The following is a 23,999-nucleotide window of genomic DNA, read 5'->3' as shown; positions in this document are numbered from 1 at the left end:
GTGCCTGTGCCTCTGCGTGTATACATGCATGTGCATGTGTTTTCTGTTTATCCTACTTGGGGTTCATGGGACTTTTTGAATTATGCATTGTCCTTAATAAGACTTGGAAAATTCTCAGCCATTATTCATTCAAATGCTGCTGTTACCCCATTCTTTTCCACTCTCTCGTTACATGTATGTGAGACTTTTGACCATGTCCCACACATTCTTATGCTTCGTACTGTTTTCATTCTTTTTTTATAGTTTTTTCTCTCTGAATTTCAGTTTTAGATCCAAATATCCAAAAGTTTGGATATTTTCTATTGGACCTGTCTGAGTTCCTCTAATTGTGTCTTTATTTCTGGCTGCTTTTCTTTTAAAGACATCCAATAAGTTCTTAACATTATATTTTTCAATTATAGAATGTCAATTTGACTACTTTTCTGTAGATTCCAAGACTGTTGAAATTTTTCATCTTTTCATCCATTTGTTTCTCTCTTCCTGTTTTTAAACATTTTAATCAGTTTTTTCTTATAAAATTTATTTACATAAATACACTACATACATTTAAGGTGTACAGTTGGATGAGTTTTGACAGTTGTGTACAGCCATGAGACAGAGCATTTCTGTCACCCCAAAAGATTCCTTGTGTCCATTTACAGTCCATTCCTTGTTCTGCCTTTGGGTCCCAGGAAAGTACAGACATACTTTTTGTTATTTTAGAGTAGTTTGTATTTTGTATTAATGTAATCATACACTACCTACTCTTTTTCTGTCTGGCTTCTTTCACTCAACATGATAATTCTGAGATTCATTCATGCTGTGGGTATCAGCACCGTGTTGAATAGCAGTGGTGAGTGTGGACAACCTTGCCTTCTTGCTAGTCTTAGGTGTGAAGTTAGCTGTAGGTTTTTAGTTGGTGCCCTTTATTAGGTTGAGAGAATTCCCGTCCCTGGTTTGTTTAGACTTTTTATCATCAGTGGGTGCTGAATTTTGCCAAAGGTTTTTCTGCACCTATTGAGATGATCATCTGGTTTTTCTCCTTTATTCTGTCAATATGGTAAATTACATTGAATGATGAATGTGAAACCAACTTTGAATTCTTGGGATAAACCTCATTTGGTTGTGATTTTTTTCCTTTTAAAATATTTCTGGATTCAATTTGAGAAGGTTTGAAGGATTTTAGTTTCTAGTTACATGAGGGATAGTGTTCTGGAGGTTTTTTTCTTATAATGTCTGGTTTTGTTATCAAGATAATATTGGCCTCATAAAATAAAGTTGGAGTGTTCTCTCCTCTCTTGTTTTCTGGAAGAGTTTGTATATAATTAGTATTATTTCATTCATAAATGTTTGGTAGAATTTACCAGTGTAGTCCTCTGACCTTAGAGTTTTTAACTAGGAATTCAGTTTATATAATCAATATGGCCCTGTGCGGGTTATCTATTTTTTTTTTGAATGAACTTTGGTAGTTGTTGTCTTTCAAGGAACTTTACCAATTCTTCTAAGTTGAATTTATTACCTAAAGTAGTTCAGGATAGTCTCTTATTATTCTTTTATTGTCTGTAGGACCTGTAGAAATAATTCCTCTGCCATTCTTGTTATTGATGATTTATACCCTCATTATATTATTATCTTGATTATTCTAACTGTGAGTTATTATACATTTTGTTGATCTTTTCAAAGAATCAGCTTTTAGCTTGGATACTTTTCTCCATGGCTTTAAAAAATATTGTTGATTTCTGCTCATTATTTCTTTCTTTCAACTTACTTTGGGTTTGCACTGCTCTCTCTCTTTTTTTTTTCTAAGCTCCTTGAGATGGACTCTAAGACCATTGTTTAGAAATCTCTAGTTTGTCCCTGATCTTGAGAATGGCCTTCCTGGGTTCTTGACCAAAACGCTTACACGTCCCTGTCTCCTCAGCCCTGAAAGTTCAACCAGTTAAAAGATCTTGGGCTCCTGCCACACACTGATGGGTGCAAAATCTGGCAAATGATTTGAGGGGGAGATGGATTGGATACTTACTGCAGGCCCGTTTCCATTAGTGTGACTTGGTCCCCTAAACATGTGAAGATATGGGGAGAAACGCCAGTCTGTCTTGCTGGCCCAGTCCCCTGGCCTTTTGCATGGTCCCAGAACTCAGCAGTTGTCTGGTGGGGAGAACAGGCCTTGTGTTGGATGCTCCTTTAGTTTCCAGTCTGTTGCAGGCCTTGAGGCTACAAAAAAGCTCTGCTGGTTTTTCTTTCCTCCCATAGAATCCCTTAGCTTGGACCAAGCCTGATTCTTAGCCAGTGTTCAGAATTAGCAGCTTATTTTTAGCTTATCTAGAAGGGCTCTTCCTAGTGAGGAATTTTAATTCATTTAGTCTTCATTGCTTTGATGGTGTTAGAAATACAGCTTTTGAAACTTATAACTAAAAAAAATCTTCTTGCCTCATTGGTGGTGTTGGCCCGCTCTGACCACAACGTTGTAATAGAAGGCAGAATCCCCCTCCCCTTTGAATAATTTATATACAATGAAATGCATCTATTTTAAGTATACAGATTAATAAATCTTGATGTGTGTATATTTCTTGTAACTACCACCACGATCAAGGTATAGAACATCATCCCAAAAGGCCTGGTGCCCCTTTCCATTCAGATATTTTTTTTGTCACTGTTGATATGATTCACTTTTTCCAGAATTTCATGTAAATGGAATCATACAGTGTCTACTGGCTTCTTTTTTGTGTCTTGCTTCTTTCTTTCAGCATCTGTGCGTTTGAGATTCATTCATGTTGTGTGAATGTGTTTTGTTCCCTCTACAGCTGAGTACCATTCCATTGTAAGATATGTTTGTTTATTTGCTATTGATAGACATTTTGATTGTTTATAGCTTCTGGCTATTATAAATAAAGCTGCTATGGATACTTGTGTGCATGTCCTAGTGTGAGAATATGTTATCATTTCTCTTGTGTAAATATCTAGGAGTGGAGAGTGGCTAGGTGGAATGGTAAGTGCTATGGAAGTGCTATTACAAGGGTCTACCTGTTTTCCAAAGTTGTTGAATGATTTTACACTCCTTGTGGCCATGTATGACAGTTCCAGTTTACTGCCATTTGTATCAGTACTTGTTGTTGTCAGTCATTCAGTTTTAGCCATTCTACTAAATGTGTGTTGGTATCTCATCCTAACTATAGTTTTTATTTTCCTAAAGACTAATGACAGATATTAGTATCTCATTGTGATCTTAATTATTTTCCTGAGGACTAATGATGACAAGCTTCTTTTTCATATGCTCTTAGTATGTCTAAGCTGTTTGTATGTCTTCCATGATGTATCTGTTGAAATATTTTGCTATGAATACTAGTTCTTTTTTCATATGTATGTATGAGAAATCTTTTTTCCATCTGTTATTTGCCTTTTCATTTTGTAAATGGTGTCTTTCAAAGAGCAGAATTTAAAAATTTTGATGAAATAGAAATTATCATTTTTTCCTTTGATTGGTATATTGCTTTTTATTGATGTATCTAAGAAATTCTACTCTACCCCAAAGTCCAAGAAGAAAGATTCTTTTCTTACTTTTCTTCCAAAAGTTCCACAGATTTAGCTTTTATATTTAGGTTACCTTTTGTGTATGGTGTTAGGTAAGGATCGAGGTTCATTTATATGATATATATGTATATAAATACCCAGTTCTTCTGACACAGTTTTTGGAAATCCTTTCCCCATTGAAATGTCTTTGCACCTTTATCAAAAATCAATTGATCATAAATGCTTGGGCCTATTTTGAGGTTCTCTTTTCTGTTCCATTTATAAGCCTATGTTTATACTAATATCACACTGTATTGATTACTGGATATCCAAAATCAGGTAAACTAAATCCTCCAACTTTGTCCTTATTTTTCCAAATAGTTGTGACAATTCTAGGTCTTTGCTTTTTTTTTTTAATTTTAGAATCAGCTTCTTAACTTCTTCCAAAAATTCTACTAGCATTTTGATTGAGATTGCATTGAATCTGTAGGTCAATTCAAACAGAATTGACATCTTAGCAATACTGAATCTTCCAATCAATGCATATTGTAATCTCTCCATTTATTAAGTCTTTAATTTCTCTCAGCAGAGTCTTGGGGTTTTCAGTATAAAATTCTTGCATGTATTTTGTTAAATTTATCCCCTCAAACATTTCGTGTTTCTGGATACTATTATAAATGGTAGTTTTAAAAGATACTCATTTCTAATTATTAGCTAGTATACAATTGTTTTTGTATTCTGAATTTATATCCTCTACTTAGCCAAAGTCACTTATTAATTTTAATAATCTTTTTCTCCATGGTCTTGTCATCTGCAAATAAAGATAGTTTTACTTACTCCTTTCCAATATGTATGCCTTTTATTTCTTTTTCCCACCTTACTGTCTAGGACCTCCCGTATAATATTAAATAGAAGTGGTGAGAAAGGATGTTTTTGTCTTGTTTTTTATCTTAGGGGGAAAGCATTCAGTCATTCACCATTAACTGTAATGTTAACAGGTTTTTCATAGATTCGTTTATCAGCTTGAGGAAATTTGAATTTTATTGATTGAACGTTGAATGTTAATCTAACTTTGCGTTCCTAGGTTGAACTCAACTTGGTCCTGATGGACTGTCTTTTTTTAAAGAAAAATATATCTAGCTATTTTTCTGAGTTTGATTTGCTGGTACTTTTTTTTTTTTTTTGGTTTGAGTTTTCTAATCAGTCTTTTTTTTCTTTTTGGCTGTGTTGGGTCTTCGTTGCTGTGTGTGGGCTTTTCTCTAGTTGTGGCTAGCAGGGGCTACTCTTTGTTGTGGTGTGCAGGCTTCTCATTGTGGTGGCTTCTCTTGTTGCGGAGCACAGGCTCTAGGCATGCGGGCTTCAGTAGTTGCGGTGTGTGGGCTCACTAGTTGTGGTGCGTGGGCTCAGGAGTTGCAGCTCATGGGCTCTAAAGTGCAGGCTTAGTAGTTGTGGCACACCGGCTTAGTTGCGGCACACCAGCTTAGTTGCTCCGTGGCATGTGAGATCTTCCTGGGCCAGGGATCAAACCTGTGTCCCCTGAACTGGCAGGCAGATTCTTAACCACTGTGCCACAAGGGAAGTCCCTTCTGATATTTGTAAAGGACTTTTATGTCTGTGGTCATGAGGGAAATTGTTCAGTTTTCTTTTCTTGTAGTATCTTTGCCTGGTTTTGTGACGGGTTAAAGCTGGCCTCATTAAATATATTAGGCAATGTTCCTTCCTCTATTTTTTGAAAGAGTTTGTCTTCAGTTGTATTATTTTTTTCCTTAAATTTTTGGTAGAATTCATCCAGGCCTCAAATTTCCTTTGTGAGAAGTTTTTTAATTAAGATTTTAGCTTTTTAAGCTTTTCAGATTTTTGGGTCCTGAGTCAGTTTTAGTAATTTGTGTTCTGTAAGGTACTGATTTTTCTAAGTTATCGAGTTCAGTGACATCAAATTTATCAGCGATAAACTGAGCATGGGCTCAGTTGTTGTGGCTCATGGGCTCAGTAGTTGTGGCATGCGGGCTCAGTAGTTGCGGCTTATGTGGGCTCTAGAGTGCAGGCTCAGTAGTCGTGGTGCACAGGCTTAGTTGCTCTGCGGCATGTGGGATCTTCCTGGACCAGGGATCGAACCTGTGTCCCCTGCATTGGCAGGCAGATTCTTAACCACTGCACCACCAGGGAAGCCTGTGTTTTTCTTAAAGTAGAAGCTAAGATAAATGATTTTGGATTTTTTTTCTTTTCTGATAGTAGTATTTAGACCTATTAAATTTCCCTCAAAACACTGCTTCATCTGTATCCCACGTATTTTTTAAACTTTTCATTTTGAAATAATTATAGACTCACAGGAAGTTGTAAAAATAATATGAGGAATTCTGTGTATCCTTCACCTACTTCCCCCAATGGTGACATGTTATATATGTATAGTACAATATCAAATTCAGGGAATTGACATTGATATATTGACATTGACATACTGTTAACTAGAACACAGACATTATTCAGCTTTCATTGTATTTTTAACCTGCATATTTTTGTTTGTGTTTGTGTGTAGAGTTCTGTGCAGTTTTATCCCAGTTGTAGATTCATGTAGTCAACACCACAGTTAAGATGCATAATTGTTCCATTACCAAAAGGACTCCCTTTGCCACCTTTTTGTATTTTCATCCATCCTGCATCCCATCCACTGTCCGTGACCCTTGAAAACCACTAATCTGTTCTCCATCTCTATAGTTTTTGTCATTTTGCTAATGTTATGTAAGTGGAATTATATAGTATGCAGCCTTTGGGGATTAGCCCTTTTCTCCTAAACATTATGTTCTTTCAGTACTTCCAGGTTGTTCTATGCATCAATAATTCATTTCTTTGTATTGCTGAGTAGTATTCATTGTATGGATGTACCAGAGTTTGTTCAACCATTCATTTGTTGAAGGCATTTAGATTACTTCCAGTATTGCTACTAAGAATAAAGCTGCTATGAACATTCATGTACACGTTTTTCTGTGAACATAAAATTTCATTGCCGGGACAAATGCCCAGGGGTACAACTTCTGGGTCATGTGATGGTTGCAAGTTTAATTAGAAACTGCCAAATGATTTTCCAGATTGGCCATATCATTTTATATTGCCACTGGAAATTTATGACTATCCTTGTATTTTGCTATCTTGTATGTTCATTTTCAGTCAGTTCAAGATGTTTTCTAAAGTTCCTTGTGATATCTTCTTTGTCCCATGAGTCTTTTAGAAATGTGGCATTTTATTTACAAATATTTAGGGTTTTCTAGATAACTCTCTGTTCCTGATTTTTAATTTAATTCAGAAAAAATATTTTGTATTATTTTAAACTTTTCCATGTTCACTTGAAATTATTCTGTATTACTCAGTTATTGGCTGGAGTGTTCCAAAAGTTTCAGTTAGGACAAATTGATTGATGATAATGTTCAGACCTTCTGTTCCCTTATTGATTGCATGTCTACTTGATTTATCAAGTACAGAGAGAGGAGTATTATATCTACTTTTAATTTTGTCAGTTATTGTGTGCATATACATGTAGTATTGGTATGTCTTCTTAATAGGTTAACATTTTTATGATTATGAAATGTCTTTATTTATGGTTAGTGTGTGCGTGGCTTATCTTTTTCAATTCTTTTTTTTTAAACCTATTTTTACCTTTATATTTAAACTGGGTTTTATTTTAGGCAGCTTATTGTTAGGTCTTGCTTTTACCCTGTCTTTGTCTTTTGATTGGAATGTTTTGACCATTTACATTTATTGTAACTTTGATATGGTTAGGTTTGACTCTACTGTCTTGCTACTTGTTTTTTTATTTATATTTTCTTTATTTTGGTGGCTACTCACCTGGTATCATTTTAATTCCTCCTAAAGAAAGTCCTCTAACATACCTTGTTGCTTAAGTTTGCTGGTGACAAACTCTTTCAGCTTATATTTAACTAAAAAAGTTATTTCTCCTTAATTTTTTTTTTTGGACGTGCTATGCAGCTTGGTTCCACAATCAGGGATTGAACCCATGCCCTCGGCAGTGAAAATGCGGAGTCCTAACCATTGGACCACCAGGGAATTCCCTCTCCTTAATTTTAAAGAAGTTTTTTTGAGAGTAAAATTTTAGGTTTACAGTCTTTCTTTCAGCACGTAAATTTTTTTGTTCCATTGTGTTTTGGCTGTATAATTTCTGATGAGAAACTATGCTCATTCTTATATATCTTTTTTTAAAAGTTTTTATTGGAGTATAGCTGATTTACAATGTTGTGTTAGTTTCAGGTGTACAGCATCATTCTTATATTTCTTCTTCTGGGCTTAAGGTTCTCCTCCCACTCTTTGGTGCCTTAGTGTGGTTTCTTTTATATTTATCTTTTAATTTTTTCATTTTATTCAGCTTCTTCAATCTGTGGGTATATAGTTTTTTAAATCAAATTTGGAATATTTTCTGCCATTATTTAGGTGCAATCCTCTGCCGTCTCTATGTATTGCCTTGGTGGTTCAACTGGAACTCTTTGCTCTTGCTGGTCAAAATTCTAAATGCCTCCCAGCTCTCTGTTGAACATTGGAAATTGTTCAATTTTTGCTTTGCCTCATTGAGTTTCATGTGTTGCTTAGAATTTGGCAACAGATGAAGGTGACCCCCCCAGTGCAGATTTTTGGAGCTCTTTTTATGTGGCTCTCTTGTCTTCAGAACCTTCCCTCATATCTCCTCTTCACAATCTCTAATTGCCTCAGCTTCACTGAGCTCTCATATGTTTCACCACCTCAATAGGCTGTGGTTTTCTTCTTAGGTTCCCCTCCTTGTCATGCAGTCTGGTAAGTGCTTTCACTGACAAAGGACAATTATAGGGCTTGCATTTATCACAGTTTTGTGTAGCCTGTTGTCCAATGTCTGAAATCAGTTGTTTCATATATATGTTTTTTACAGTTTTCTGGTTGTTCATAGCAAGAGGATAAGTCCTACCCTGGTTACTTCATCATGTGCAGAAGCAAAAGTCCCCTCTCTTTGTTTTATTTATTTATGTTTTTGTGGTAAAATATACATAACATAAAATTTACTACTTTAACCATTTTTAAGTGTATAGCTCGGTGGTATTACAATAGCCAGGACATGGAAGCAACCTAAGTGTCCATCGACAGATGAATGGATAAAGAAGATGTGGCACATATATACAGTGGAATATTACCCAGCCATAAAAAGAAACGAAATTGAGTTATTTGTAATGAGGTGCATGGACCTAGAGTCTGTCATACAAAGTGAAGTAAGTCAGAAAGAGAAAAACAAATGCCATATGCTAACACATATATATGGAATCTAAAAAAAACAAAAAAGTTCCAAAGAACCTAGGGGCAGGACAGGAATAAAGACGCAGATGTAGAGCATGCACTTGAGGATACAGGGAGGGGGAAGGGTAAGCTGGGACAAAGTGAGAGAGTGGCATGGACATATATACACTACCAAATGTAAAATAGATAGCTAGTGGGAAGCAGCCACATAGCACAGGGAGATCAGCTTGGTGCTTTGTGACCACCTAGAGGGGTGGGATAGGGAGGGTGGGAGGGAAATGCAAGAGGGAGGGGATATGGAGATATATGTATATGTATAGCTGATTCACTTTGTTATAAAGCAGAAACTAATACACCATTGTAAAGCAATTATACTCCAAATAAGATGTTAATAAAATAAAATAAAGTCTATAATTATTTTTTAAAAAGTGCATTCACATAGTTGTGAAATCATCACAATCACCCATCTCTAGAATGCTTTTCATCTTGAAAAACTGCAACTCTGTACCCATTACACAATAACTCTTCATTCTCTCCTCACCCCCAACACTGGAAAACCACCATTCTACTTTATATCTCTATGAATTTAACTACATTAGGTACTTCATGTAAGTGGAATCATACAGTATTTGTCCTTTTGTGACTGACTTATTGAACTTCCCTTTGTTTCTTTTTTTAAAAAGTATATCATTTGGTCTTTGTTTATAATGTTAGGATGATAGTTTGCAATACTCAGAATATTTAAGCTAACAAGCTGATATGGGGGAGAGTGGGAGGGATATACGTTGGTGTTTCTTTGTTATTTGTTTTTTTTTGGTAGGGGAGTAGACTTTTGTGTGTTTTATTTCATAGCTTGACATAAACTTAACCTCATGTAAGACACTTTATAAATGTTGATGTTAGAGAATTAAACTATAGCACTGCCCATTCATATTCTTTTGGTTTAAAGGACATTGTATGTTCACTGAACTAGTAATTCTCCATCTTGCTTAAGAATTAAACTTAGATCTTTTCTTACCAGTGCCACCATCTGACTTGCTTAAGTTTCATTAATACCTAATATCCTCTTAATTACTTCTATATGATCCTATTTTTAAAAAGCTTTCATTGATCCTCATGATAGCCCTTTTCAAGGTATAATATTACCTCCTGGGAGAATTCCGTCCTGATTTCCCTCCAGTATATAATTTTGCCTTTCCATAGTGGTATTTCATATATTTGTCTGTAATCTCCTCTCAGAATCCAATATGCTTATTATGTTTATGTCTCTCCCTACAAGTCCTATTTCCCTAATATCTCCTTACTTTGTTGTTTTTTAACCCAAAGCAGGTACTCAGTAAAGATTAAGGAAGAAAAGTCATCACTATCCTCAATTATAGGTGCAGTTAGTGACTCACCTGTCCCAGGTCTTATTTATTATCTCTAATTTCTTCCTATTCTTTTTTAAACCCACTGCATCTGGATTTCCCTCTTTCTCCACAAAAAAAACTTTGTCAGAATCACCAAAGACCTCTTTGACTTTGCTAAATCCAGTGGTCAAGTATTAGTCTTCATATTACTTGACCTATCAGCAGCATCTGATTTGAGTCATTGATCCCTCTTCCTTAGAACACTTTTTTTTTTAAAGAAATCAAAGTGTACCTAAATAAATGGAAAGACATACTATGTTCATGGATTGGAAAATTCAACACAGTGAAGGTGTCCGTTCTTCTCAAGTTATCATACAGGCTTAATGCAGTTTCTACTAAAATTACAGCCAAAATTTTTATAGATATAGACAAGCTGATTCCAAAGTAAATGTGGAAAACAAAGGAACCAGAGTAGCTAAAACTATTTTGAAAAGGAAGAAAAAAGGAGAGGAACCAGTGCACCCAGTTTCAAGACTTATTTTATAGCCACAGTAATCAAGACTATGTGGTATTGTTGGAAGGACAGACACAGAGATCAGTGGAACAGTATAGGGAACCCAGTATAAAAAATAGCATACAAAACCACAGAAGTATGCCCAAATGATTTTTGAGAAATTATTTTCTCAAACAGTTTTGAGAATTGCAAAAGCAACTCAATGGGGGAAGCATAACCTTTCCAATAAATGGTGCTGGAGCAACCAAACATCCATAGGCAAAATAATGTACCTCAATCTAAGTTTCACACGTTATACAAAAATTAACTCAAAATAGATCTCAAACTCAGATGTAAAATGTAAAACTATAAAACTTAGGAAAAAATAGGAGAAGTTTTCACATTTTAGGGCATGGGCTGAGCATAGTTCTCAGACTTGACACCAAACATTATCTGTAAGAGGAAAATTGATAAATTCAACTTCATCAAAATTAAAAACTTTTTCTCTGCAAAGAACCTGTTAAGAGGATGAAAAGACAAGCTACAGACTGGGAGAAATATTTGCAAATCACGTATCTGAGAAAAGACTGGTAATGGGATATATGAAGAACTATCAAAACTCAACTTAAAAAAATAAACAATTCAACTAGAAACTGTGCAAAAGATGTGAGACATTTCACTGAGATACAGATGGCAGATAAGCACATGAAAAGATGTTCAACGTCATTAGCCACTCAGGAAATGCAAATTAAAACCGCAGTGAAATGTCACTATACAAACATCAGAATGGCTAAGATTAAAAAAAATAGTGATAGTAGCAAATGATGGTGAGAATATGGAGGAATTGGATCTCTCAAACATTGCTGGTGGGAATGTAAAATGGTAAAACCATGCTGGAAAAGAATTTGGCAGGTTCTTATAAAACTAAACTTGTGGACTTCCCTGGTAGTGCAGTGGTTAAGAATCTGCCTGCCAATGCAGAGGACATGGGTTCAAGCCCTGGTCCGGGAAGATCCCGCATGCCACAGAGCAACTAAGCTCATGCGCCACAACTACTGAGCCCGCGTGCCACAACTACTGAAGCCCACGCGCCTAGAGCCCATGCTCCGCAACAAAGAGAAGCCACCACAATGAGAGCCCCGCGCACTGCAGTGAAGAGTAGCCCCCGATCACCGCAGCTAGAGAAAGCCCGCAAGCAGCAACAAAGACCCAACGCAGCCAAAAATAAATTAATTAATTAAAAAAAAATGTTCTCAATTCAAAAAAAAGGAAAACTAGTAACTACCACACAACATAAAACTCCTGGGCATTTATTTCAGAAGAAAACTATGTTCACACAAAACGTATTCTCAAATGTTCATAGTAGGTTTATTTGCAATAGCCAGATACTGGGAACAACCCAGATGTTCTTCAGTGGATGAATGATGAAACAAACTCTGTCACATCTAAGCCACGGAACACTACACAGTAACAAAGAGGACTGAACTACAGACCACGAAACAACCTGGATGAATCTCCAGAGAATTAGGCTGAGTGGGAAAAGCCAATCCCAAAGTTTACATATGTATAACATTCTTGGAATGAGAAAATTATAGAAATGGAGAGCAGATTAGTGGTTGCCAGGGGTTAAGGAGGAGATGGGGGTGGGAGGGATGTGGTTGTGGCTATGAAAATGAAACGAGGGATCCTTGTGGGGATGGAAATGCTCTACATCTTGACTGCATCAATGTCAATATCTTGGTGGTGGTATTGTGCTTTAGTTTTGCGAGATGTCACCGTTGCGAGAAACTGGGCTAAGGTTGCGTGGATTATCTCTGTATTATCTCTACAACTGCATATGAATCTATAATTATCTCAAAACCAGAAGTTTAATTTAAAAACATAGGTTAGATCGTGCCATCCCTCTGTTCAAAACTCTTGAGTCTCCCTGTGCCCCTCATAATACAAGGCAAAGTGGTCGCAAGTTTCACATGACCTGGCCTCTGCCTGCTCCCAAACTCACTTCCTGCCACGCACCCCAGCTGATGTTGTTAACCACATCGGCATCCTTGCTGCTCCTCAGACACCAAGAACATGGTCAAAACTGAAACTTATTTTACTTCCCTTTTTACTTTGGTTTCTAGGGAACTCGGGTTTTGAGACCAACAATTATAAATTCAGATTTATGAAGTGCCTACCAAGTGCCAGGCCCTGTAGGCTCTTGGGCACTATCAGTGAACAGACCACATGGAGACCCCCCACCCCAAGGAGCCTCACATTGTCGGGAGAGACAGACACTGTGAATAGGGATTGTAATAAAGGAGCCGCTGGCGTGTTGTGAGGGTAGTGCCGGGTGGGGGTGGGAGAGGGTGGAGTGCAAGGCTGCCGTCATTGAGCAGGTGACATCTGAGGACAGGCTTGGAGCAGGTGAGGGAGTTAGACAGGTGGCTGTCTGGGGAAGAGCGTTCCCAGTGGCAAGATGGCAGAAAGCCAGCTGTGCTGGAGGTGGTGACTGAGAGCCCAGGGCAGCTGGGGCCGGAGGCTGTGGTGGGCGGGGCGAGGGGGAGCAGAGCTTGTCGGGCCTTGGAGGCCAATTGGAGAATTTGGCTTTTACTCTTCGGGGAATGGGGCGCCATTGCAGGGTTTTGAGCAGAGCAGTGACATGAACGGACATAGGCTTTAACGGGCTGACTCTGCCTGCTCTTTCAGGGCGAGGACAGGATGGGGAGCCCGTTAGGCGGCCATCGCATTAACCCAGGGAAAGGGCAATGGCGGTTTGTACCAGGGTCGTGTGGAAGTGACGTTTTGATTCTGGATCCTGTTGGACGGTGCAGCGCACGGTAGCTCACAGTCAGACGGGAGATGTGGAAAGGAGTGATTTTGGGCCAGCTAGCCTGGGAGGGGGGCATTCAGTGGTTACGGGCAGGGAAGCTCTCAGGACCCCGGGTGGGGAGTGGTGGGTGGCCCGAGGTTCCTCTGTGGATGTGTCACATTGGAGGTGGAACAGGCCACTCACTGCAGGTGAGTCGGGGTTTGAGAGAGGACTAGGCCACGGAGACAGAGGTGTGGGACTGGTACGCAATCACACGGATGGGTGAGTGGGGTTTCCAAAAGGGTACAGAGAGGGACAAGGGCTTAGGACCGAGGCTGGGCCCTCCAGTGTCAAGAGGTCAAGGACACCTGCCGAAAGCAGCAGGTCAGGCGTGGGGGGAGCTCCAGGAGCACTGAGCACACGGGCGACTGGTGTCAGACACAGGGGATGCTCGAGGGGGATGCTGGCAGCAGGACTGGGCAGTGTGGAATGGCTGGGGCTGGGAAAAGGGCAGGCAAAGCCAGGAGTGAGAGGAGACAGCCGTGATTGTTCCCACGTTTTCCCACCAAAAGAATAAGGCACGTGGTGGTGGCGGGGGGCAGGGTGTGGGGCCAGGAGCAGGGATTTTTGAAATGCAAGACATTCTGGCTTCTGTTGGTGGTGGTCAGCGGGCCTGCTGCGAACCAGCGGCTGCAGGGGCCCCCTGCCCTGTCTGCATGCACGCCTGCTGACGCAGGCATCCAGAGGGGCCCCGGGAGGAGCTGTCTGCAGCTGGCAGGTAATCGGATATGGGAGGAAGGTAGACATGGGGACGTAAAACACTGTCTCAGTGAAGGGCAGTCGTATTTGAAGTAATTTGAAGATTGACAGGAAATTCATAAAGGGAATATGGAGTTCCATTTACAACAGCAGGAGATTGCCTTGTCCATAGCTTCCTGACCTCTGGAAGAACAGAAGTTGCTGCTGGCAGAGTTCCAGAACATGAAAATGTAAAATGGAATTGAATAATCTCACCTAAATCAATTTTGTGAGCCAAATGACCTACAGAGGGATGTGATATAGTGCAAGTGCGCGGCCGAGCATGCCTGTCTGCTGAATACATTAGGACAATTGATTCTGGAGATAACGAAGGCTGCTGTCTTCGGTTCCGGGGCCCGCTGCTGCTCTCTCTCGTCAGCACCTCGGAGGCCGTCTTTGGGAAGTGTGCCGCTTTTTCTGGTTTTGCTGAGCTGATCGCAGAGTCTGCCAGGGATCGCCTGGGCCAGGGGTGGACAGGTGCTCTGGCCCAGCAGGAAGGCCTCTGCTGGCCCTTCTCATCAGCTCCGTGCTGCTGTGTGCATGGTGAGGTTCTCGACTTTGCTTCCTGAGTGCGAATCGCTCTCGTGTGCTCTGCGTGCTGACGTCACCGTCAGCCTCGGGCCCCGCAGTTAACCGTGGGGGAGCCGGGCTGTGTCGGCCCCTGGGGCCGAGCAGGGGCGTTGCTGTCGGCACTTACTCTTGGGAGCGTCTTCGACACAAGGCTCCCCCGGGAGTCTTGGTGCTTTCCTTTGGCTGGTTTTGTCGTAGTCAGGGCCTAACACGCTGGTGTGTGATAAGAGTTAATCATGGTTTTCTCAGGGTATATGTAGCACAGGGAGATCAGCTCGGTGCTTTGTGACCACCTAGAGGGGTGGGGTGGGGAGGGTGGGAGGGAGATGCAAGAGGGAGGATATGGGGGTATATGTATAGCTGATTCACTGTTATACAGCAGAAACTAACACACCATTGTAAAGCAATTATACTCCAATAAAGATGTAAAAAAGAAGAGTTAATCATTGCCACTGGTGCTGGCCCCCCCACCCCCACCTTCCTCTCCCCCTCCCCACCCTGTCCCTCACCCCAAGTGCAGTAAATGCTCTAGAATGAGGAGAGGTTTCAGCTTAATCAGCAAGTGCTGGTTCAGTTAGCACAAATCCCAAATGGCACAGGAGGGCCTTTTAGCGGCTTAGATTAAGAAGCTCCAGCCTGATGGAGGAGACTGTGCTGGTCCACGTGGACACGCAGGGATGGGCTCCCTGGCTTCCAGAAGATGTCAGAAAACGCCAGTGCATTCCTGTTCCTTTTCTTCTTCAATTTGAGACTGCTCCAGTTCCCAGGGGGACTTAACTCTAGGACTAGGCTATGTGTTTATTTTTGAAAAATCAATACTTAGCTTTGCAAACTTGGATCAAATAGAGGAGAAAGTGCTTAGAGGGAGGTCGGTTAAAAAGATGACAGAATCTCGCGGCTGTGAGACTTGTCACTGTCAGCACACCTATTTGTTCTTTCTTACAACTTCTATTTCCAGGGCCTTGAAGCAGGCTCTGTTCACTCTCCATGCAGGCTGAATGTGCACGCGCGTTAGTAATGGCAGGAGTGGGAAAGGAAGAATGCTTTCTGTTCTCAAATGTTCCCTGACAGAAAGCTTGCAATGGAAATCCTTTTCTGTCCCTAGGGGTCTGGGCCAGTGCTTCTCAAACTTTACCGTGCACGTGAGTCAATGGGATTCTTAAAATGCCGAGTATGATCCAGTAGATGTGAGGCCTGGGCATCTGCATTCCCAGTGATTTCCTCTGGCCCCACTTAGAGAGGCTCAGTCAGCACACATGAGCCGCCCCCGAGGCATCATCAGGCTGATGGCTGAGGGCAGTTAGCAGGTAGAGGTTGCAGCGTTAGGAGCATGGCATCCGAATGCTGGAGGTGATCTCCAGCTTCACTGTGTGCCCTCTGCCTGCCTGTTGTTAGGTTCCAGGGAGGGACTGGGGGAGGGGGCCAGGGTGGGCTGTGCAGGCCGGTGGCTGACAGAGGAGCAGCGCTGTGTGGGTGCTGTGCCCTCCCCTGAGCGCCCTGGGAAGTGGCTGCCACAGGCAGGGAGGACACTGACGCTTAGAAGAGTCTACTAGTAAATGTGTCAGGATTCAGCCCAGGCCTCTGCAACCGCAGAACCGGGTCCTGCTTCGCCGTGAGTAAGAAGCCAGGGGGCCGGGGCTGGGGCCGGGGCCGGGGCAGTTTCACCTGACTTGGTTAAAGCTGTCCCGGAGGAGGACCGGCCCTTCCCCCTTCCCCTCCTCCTCGGGGTTACAAAGGCGAAGGCGAAGGCGGACGACTTGAAAGGCTTCGATTTGGAAATGGCTGAGACCGGTTCAGTGGGAAAGGAGCTTACTTAGGCCCACAGTGTCGCTGTGGGGAGGCGACAGGCAGCTTGCCGTGACAGCGAGGGTGGGGCTGTGGCCAAGGAAGGTGCCCCCACAGAGGATCTGGCCACCTTGGCGGAGGAGGTGACAGCGGGAGGCCAGCACAGGGAGTCCCCGTGGCCAGGGCAGTTAGGTGACGTCCAAACACCCCGTCCGGTTCCCTGGGGAGACTCTTGGGGCCCCTGTGGGTGCCTGTGGCCTGTGACTCCCTGAACCCTCGTGCCACCCCCCGTGGATCAAGCAGCCAGGGAGGGAACGCCACTGTCTTTGCTGTGTGACATTTAGGAACCACAGAACTTTTGTCAGCTGAAGGGAATCCTCCTGATATCTGGGAAGTAACGTGAAAGGGACCACTTGCAAGACAGAGCTTTATCCAAGTAACCTTAATGAACATAGAAAATCAGTGTCTCACTGAAGCCGGAAAAGAAAAGCCAGCGGCCGGAGCTTATGGGAGGGGGGTGGATTTCCCACAGTACAGGGTTAATCCTTTCAAAGGTTCAGAAACACTTTTAGGGAGTTAATGTCCAGGGTCTAATGGCATATTGATGACTGTGGTGCACGTGGCTCCATAAAAGCTTTTAGACCCTGGCTCTGTCTCAAGGGTACAGATTTAAGATGACTGCTGACCTTCCTCCATGTAGGAGGGATCCTTTGCTCCCCGAGGAGCATCTGCGCTGTTCACGAAAACGCCAACCTGACCAGGGGCTCTGCCCACGGCCGGGCGAGGCCCTGGGCGTCAGCCACCTTGCCGTGGTGTCCCTGGGCCCTCGAGCAGAACCTGGCCTGGCTGCAGTGCCCGGCAGGTGGGAGTTTAAAGACCGGCTCCTTGCCTGCTGTCTGTGGAGCTTTTGGACAAACCATTCAGCCTTTCTAGGCCTCAGGTTCCACATCGGGAAAATGGATATAACAGTCCCTGTCTTGCTGAGTTGGTGTGAGAAGGGCCTGGCAGGTTGGAGGTGCTCAGCAAAAGGGGGCTGCCGATAAGGCAGCGGCCAGCAAGCGCCAGGAGCATTTAATAGTGTCCAGAATTGATAGCCTGCCTTCTAGAATGGTATATTCTAGAATATGCCGATATTCAGTGTAAGAATTTGAAATAATTCTTGAAGCGAAGCAGACGCTTTGTTCTGCTTCCGTTACAACTAAGCAGATCACATACCTTGGTGGGAGGGAGACACTTTGCGTCTTAGGTACACTGCCAGTTACAAGGTGCCCAGACGATGAAATCTGGAGCGTTTCCTGTAAACCTGGACCTTCTGACTTCTGCAGTGTCAGTGTCCTAAGATCCATAACAAGCTGTCTGAATTTGACAGTACTGTAGGAAAGTTGCTGTTGAACGTGACTAGTGAAATACCATGACCAGACTACTGAACACTTGGGGACCTTGGCCTTTCTTTCCTTTAATTGCTGTTTTTATAAAAAAGAAACAAAACTTTTCTTTAGAACAGCTTTAGATTTACAGAATTATTATAAAGATAGGACAGAGGATTCCCACACCCAGTTTAACGTTTTACGTTAATCAGGTACATTTGTTATAATTAATGGACCAGTGTTGATATGTTATTATTCACGAAAATCCATGCTCTCAATTTCCTTAGTTTTTCCCTAATGTCCTTTTTCTGTCCAAGAATACATTGAATTGTCATGTCTTTTTAGGCTCTTCTTGGCTGTGATATTTTCTTAGACTTTCCTTGTGTTTGATAGAGTTCTGAGGAGTACTGGTCAAATATTTTGTAGAATGTTCCTCTATTGAAATTTGTCTGATGTTGTCCCATGATCAGACTCGGGGTGTAGGTTTATGGGAGAAATTCCACAGAGGGGAAGGGCCTTTCTCATCACGTCCCCTCCAGGGTGCGCGCTGTCACGTAACCTGCACCGTGGACGCTGACCTTGGTCACCTGGCGCAGGTGTGTCTGTCAGGTCTCTCCGCTGTGCAGCTGCTCCCCCCTTCCCCACTGTCCTCTGGAAGGAGGTCGCCGTGCACACTGTCACGTAACCTGCACCGTGGACGCTGACCTTGGTCACCTGGCGCAGGTGTGTCTGTCAGGTCTCTCCGCTGTGCAGCTGCTCCCCCCTTCCCCACTGTCCTCTGGAAGGAGGTTGCCGTGCACACCCCACACCCAAGGTGGGGGGATGCTCCCCGAGGACGGAGTGTCTGCAGAACCACGTGGATTCTCCCGCAGAGCAGATTCCCTCTTCTCCCCGTTTCGTTATCAATCACTTATTTACGTCCGTTTGGACCCGGGGGTATATATTTAGCCTTTGGTTTAGAGTCCTGTGCTACTTTATTTTATTGCTCAGATTGTTCCAGTTTTGGCCAATGGGAATTCGTTCACTGGTTCTTGTGTCCCTTTGATATGCTCTCATCACTGAGTGCGTGTGTTTGTTTTGTCTTTGTTTTTTTTTTTTTTGCGGTACGCAGGCCTCTCACTGTTGTGGCCTCTCCCGTTGCGGAGCACAGGCTCGGGACGCGGAGGCTCAGCGGCCATGGCTCACAGGCCCAGCAGCTCCGCAGCATGTGGGATCTTCCTAGACCGGGGCACGAACCCGTGTCCCCTGCATCGGCAGGCGGACTCTCAACCACTGCGCCACCAGGGAAGCCCTCTGTTTTGTTTTTAAGCATATCTTTCCTTTCTGGTACTACAAAATGCTCCAGGCTCATGTTGTGTGGATCCTGCCCCTGTCCTAGAAACCAGGAGCCTGGTACCTTTGATCAGAAAATGGTATAAGAATCCAGTGTCTGGGGGCTGATGTGGATGTTGCTACTGAGGTATGGTTACTTCTAGGCACTCCTGGATGACAGCACAGGGGAGGTGTGTGTACATATTAACCTGTGTATCCAGACATATCTATAAATACTTCCATAGGTAACCATCTGTATCTGTATTAAGCCAAACGTCAGTTCATGCTGACATTTCCAGCTCCAGTTCACCCAGCATATGGGTTGTTCTAGCCTCATCCCCTTCCTTAGGTGTAACCTGCCCCTCAAACAACGAGACACCTGGCTCCCACCATCCCATCCACTTACTTAATGGCTTAATTCCATCACACATGCTCAGCAGTATCAGAACTGTCAACTTTCATCCCTTGGAAAACAGCTTTATCAACTAGAGCGCAGCCTCAAGTACAGTCCCTTTGCCTTTTCTCTTACAGACTCCACTCATTTCCAGAGTTACTCACACCAGCACCTTATTCCCCATCCCCTTCAGGGGGGCTGTTTCAGGCATTTGCAGCACTGTTGAAGTCTTTTGTCACATTCCACATTCCCTCTTGGGATTATCCTGACTTCCTAAATGCTTCTTTTAAATTGCGTACATTAAGGCTTACTTTTTGTGCTGTCAAGTTCTGTGGCTTTTGACAAATGCTTACTGTCTTGTAGTCATCATTACAGCACGATACATAATAGTTTCACTGCCCTAAGAATCTCATGTGCTTCACCTCTTCATTCTCTTTCGCGAGCCCCAGATAACTGCTGATCTGTTTACCATCTCTACAGTTGTGCTTTTTCCAGAATGTTACATAGTTAGAATCATACAGTATGTAGCTTAGGCAGATTGGCTTCTTTCACTTCGCAATGTGTATTTAAAATTCATCTATTTTGTGTGTATGTGTCACTTGATAGGTCATTTCTTTTTATTGCTGAATAATATTCCATTGTACTAATGTACCGTGGCTTATCTGTTCACCTATTGAAAGATGTTTTTGTTGCTTCCAGCTTTTGGTGGTTATGAATAAAGCTGCTATAAACGTTTGTGTGCAGGGTTTTTTTGGACGTTAAGTTTTCAACTCACTTGGGCAAATACCGGGGAGCACAATTGCTAGATCACACGGCAAGACTGTGTTTAGTCCCACTAGAAATGAATGAGAGTGGTTTTCTGCTTCCTTGCCAGCATTCGGTACTGTCAGGTTTTTCTAGATTTTAATAATTCTAAAAGGTGTGTAGTTGTATCTCATTGTTTTAATTTGCAATTCCCTAAGTTCCCCAAAGTTGCAATTTTGCTGTTTTTCATTTGGTGAGCCAATTCTGAAGACTGACTCTCTTCTACCACCTGCAAATACAGTAGCCCCCGCTATCTGCCGTTCTGCTTTTCAGTTTCAGTTACCTGAGGTCCAAAAATATGAAATGGAAAATTCCAGAAATAAACAATTCGTCATTTTATGAATCTGAGTAGTGTGGTGAAATCTTGTCCTGTCCTGCTGCATCCTGCCTGGGACATGGATCACCCCTTTGTCCAGCGTGTCCCGCCCTTCAGTCACTTAGTAGCCCTCTCTGTTATCAGGTGGGCTGTTGCAGTATCGCAGTGCTTGTGTTCAAGTCACCCTTATTTGACTTAATACTGGCCCCAAAGCACAAGAGTAATGATGCTGCAATTCAGATATGCCAAACAGAAGCTGTAAAGTGCTTCCTTTAAGTGAAAAGGTGAAAGTTCTGATCTTAATAAGGAAAGAAAAAAATCGTATGCTGAGGTTGCTAAGATCTACGGTGAGAAAGAATCTTCTACCCGTGAAATTGTGAAGAAGGAAAAAGAAATTCATGCTAGTTTTGCTGTCACACTTCAAACCGCAAAAGTTACGGCCACAGTGCATGCTAAGTGCTTAGGTAACATGGAAAAGGCATTAAGTTTGTGGGTGAAAGACAAGAACAGAAAACGCGTTCCAATTGTTGGGCCAGAAAGCATGATGCTTATACGAAGCCTTCAGCAAGGAATCCCCCGAAATGAGCGACATCAGCCATTTACTGCAAGTGAAGGATTGTTACACAGATTCAGGAATAGGTTTGGGCTGAAAAATATAAAACTTACTGGAGAGGCTATTAGTTATTATTATTAATCTCTTACTGTGCCTAAATTATAAATTAAATTTTATCAAAGGTATGTATGTTTAGGAAAAAACATAGTATACAAAGGGTTCACTACTATCATGACTTCAGGCATCCACTGTGGGTCTTGGAACGTATCTACTGCGGTTAAGGGGGGATGGCCGTGAACTCTTTCTTTTCCAAATGATTTGTTTCCAAGTCTTCTATTGACAGTGTGAACATTGGTTTGTGGTCAGCATTTTATTCGCTTGAGCTGTTTTCGAAATCTACATTCATATACTGATTATGAAGATCCATTTTAGTGAGAGTTATTCTATATAATTTATATTGAAATATTGCTGCCTTTGCAGTGAAATACACAGGTTGTCTTCTAGCACTGCGTGGAGTTTGCCGATGAACGTTTTATCTAGACTTTAGGAAATTCCTCCAATAGTAATATAATTCCAGATTTCAACATGCCACCACTGATCAGAAGTTGCCCTTGGCATCCTGCATCTTTCAGGAAAGGTCAAGGCACTCGAGCCCTTGCACCACACATTCTGGGTCCTCTGGCTTCGGCTGCAACCTGTGTTTCTAGCTGAACCCACCCCTTCTCCTTTTCCCTTTGTTTATGTTCCAGCCAAACTGGGCGGAGCCCTGACCTTATCCTTGCTCTCCGTCAGTCAGGACTCTGCGCCTGTAAACTCTGCGTGTTCAGTGCTGCCCACAGGCCTGGCAGAGCGTGCCTCGTCCATCCACGCAGCTTTCCTTATCTGCCCAGGAGGAAGCATCGTGTCCTTTTGAATACTGCAGCTCTCTGCATATTACCTTGGCAAGGTGGGGGGCGGCGGGAGACTTTTGCCCACCTTGCATTATGGCTTTCGGGTCCCCACGTCCTCTCCGCTAATGAGGGCTCTGCGAGTCCTCTCCCCTAATGTGGGGCTCCCTGCATCCTCTCCCCCAGCACAGTGGGGGCTCCTCGAGGCTGTGCCCCTTGCTGGGCCCCGTGCCGGACCCCTCTGGAACCTAGCTCAGCAGGACCCCTATCGGCTGCTGCCATCCTGCCCTCTCATGAGGGGCCCTTGGGGTGAGGATGTGTATTACCTAGGTGGTGGTCTCTTAGAGATGACAGTGGCAATGAGAACGGCACTAAAGGTGGGCAGCCATGTGACTTCTGATCCACGTGACCTGGCAGCAGAAGCCCTTGAGCCAGCTCAGCCCAGGGTTCTCCTGGGTGCCCTGTCGTCATATGCAGATGCTTTTCTTCGCAATCTGATTCTTTCACCCCTCCCAAGCCCACTGTCCTGGCTCCGTCCAGATTTCTGTTTTCTTCCTTTGCGTGTTACGTGCTCCTTGTTCACTTGGGGAAGGGGGCCTGTTGCCAGGACAGCTGCAGGTGGGACGTGCCCAGGGCCACATGGTTAAACTTCAACTGTGTTTGTATGGTGTCTCAGTTTTGGGGTTGGGAGGGTGTAAATGTATCATGTTTTGCCATCTTGCTTTATCTTTTCCCCGAAGGGCTGGTGGCCTCCACGGCTGTCGGAAATGCACTGCCCTCGCTTGTGTGTCTTGAGTCTCTTCCGTGGGACTGATGGTGCCCCCACTTCCCTCACTCCTTTGGGGTCTCACCTGCTCTCTGTTCTGACAATGCGCACCGAGGCTTCCCCGTCACCCTTGGGCTAGTTTGTCTCTGCCTCTTTGACGTCTCCACTTGCAAGAGGCTTGTGAGCATCTCAGACTTCACGTGTCCAAAGCTGAGCTCTTGAGCTTCCACCACAGCCCCGACGTCTCGTTGCTGGAGCTGAAGCCTTGGAGCCGCCCTGACTTCACTTCTTATCTCAAACCCACATCCAGTCCTCCAGGAAATCCTGTGTTTTAGGGTGGGTGCCCAGCGAGTTGATGAGGACGTGAGGCTCTTAAGATTGGATTTAAGTGATACAATACAAAATCCACTCAAATGCTTTTAATAATATCATCTGGGAGAGAGTTTGATAATTTATGTAATGTAAATATACTAGGCACCGAAAGCTGGTATCGACTGTTAGTGTCAGATGAACTCATGTAAAGACAGAAAGTTTTTTAATATAAGATTAAAAAGATCATTTATCATTCTGATAAAGACAGAATGATTCTAAATTTATATATTTGTAATAACTGAAACTCAGATTATATAGAAAAATTGTCTGATTTGCAAGGGGGTAAATTGATAGATCTGCAATCATATAGGCTACTTCAATGTTCCTTTCTCAGGAATCGCTAGATCCAATACAAACACATAAATAAAAGATTTGAACAAGCTCTATCACTTGATCATATGAAAAATGCAGCCATTATGGAATATGTAAGTTCTCGATACATGTGAAGCATTTTCAAAATCTGACTTTGTATTTGGTCACAAAGTAAGTCTCACATTCTTTCAGGCTCTGTTCTCTGACCAAATGAAGCTAAGTCAGAGTTCAATTATAAAAGCACAGAGAAAGAAAGTTTATATATTTGACATTTAAGAAAATCTAAAAATCGTTCGGATTAAAGTGGAAATGACAATGGGAATATTCAGCTTGACTGACTCCAGCGATGTAAATTAAGCCTTGTAGCATGTGGC

At 42.6% G+C, this 23,999-nt stretch overlaps 1 protein-coding gene across 13 annotated transcripts in view; it reads left to right on the top strand.

Annotated features, from left to right (window-relative positions):
* Window positions 1-23,999, top strand: part of PCBP3 (poly(rC) binding protein 3) — a 213,542-nt gene that overhangs the window by 41,969 nt on the left and 147,574 nt on the right. The window lies entirely within an intron of this gene.

Source organism: Globicephala melas, chromosome 4 (assembly GCF_963455315.2).
Source record: "Globicephala melas chromosome 4, mGloMel1.2, whole genome shotgun sequence".
NCBI lineage: Eukaryota > Metazoa > Chordata > Mammalia > Artiodactyla > Delphinidae > Globicephala > Globicephala melas.
This window is presented reverse-complemented; position numbering and strand designations above follow the sequence as displayed.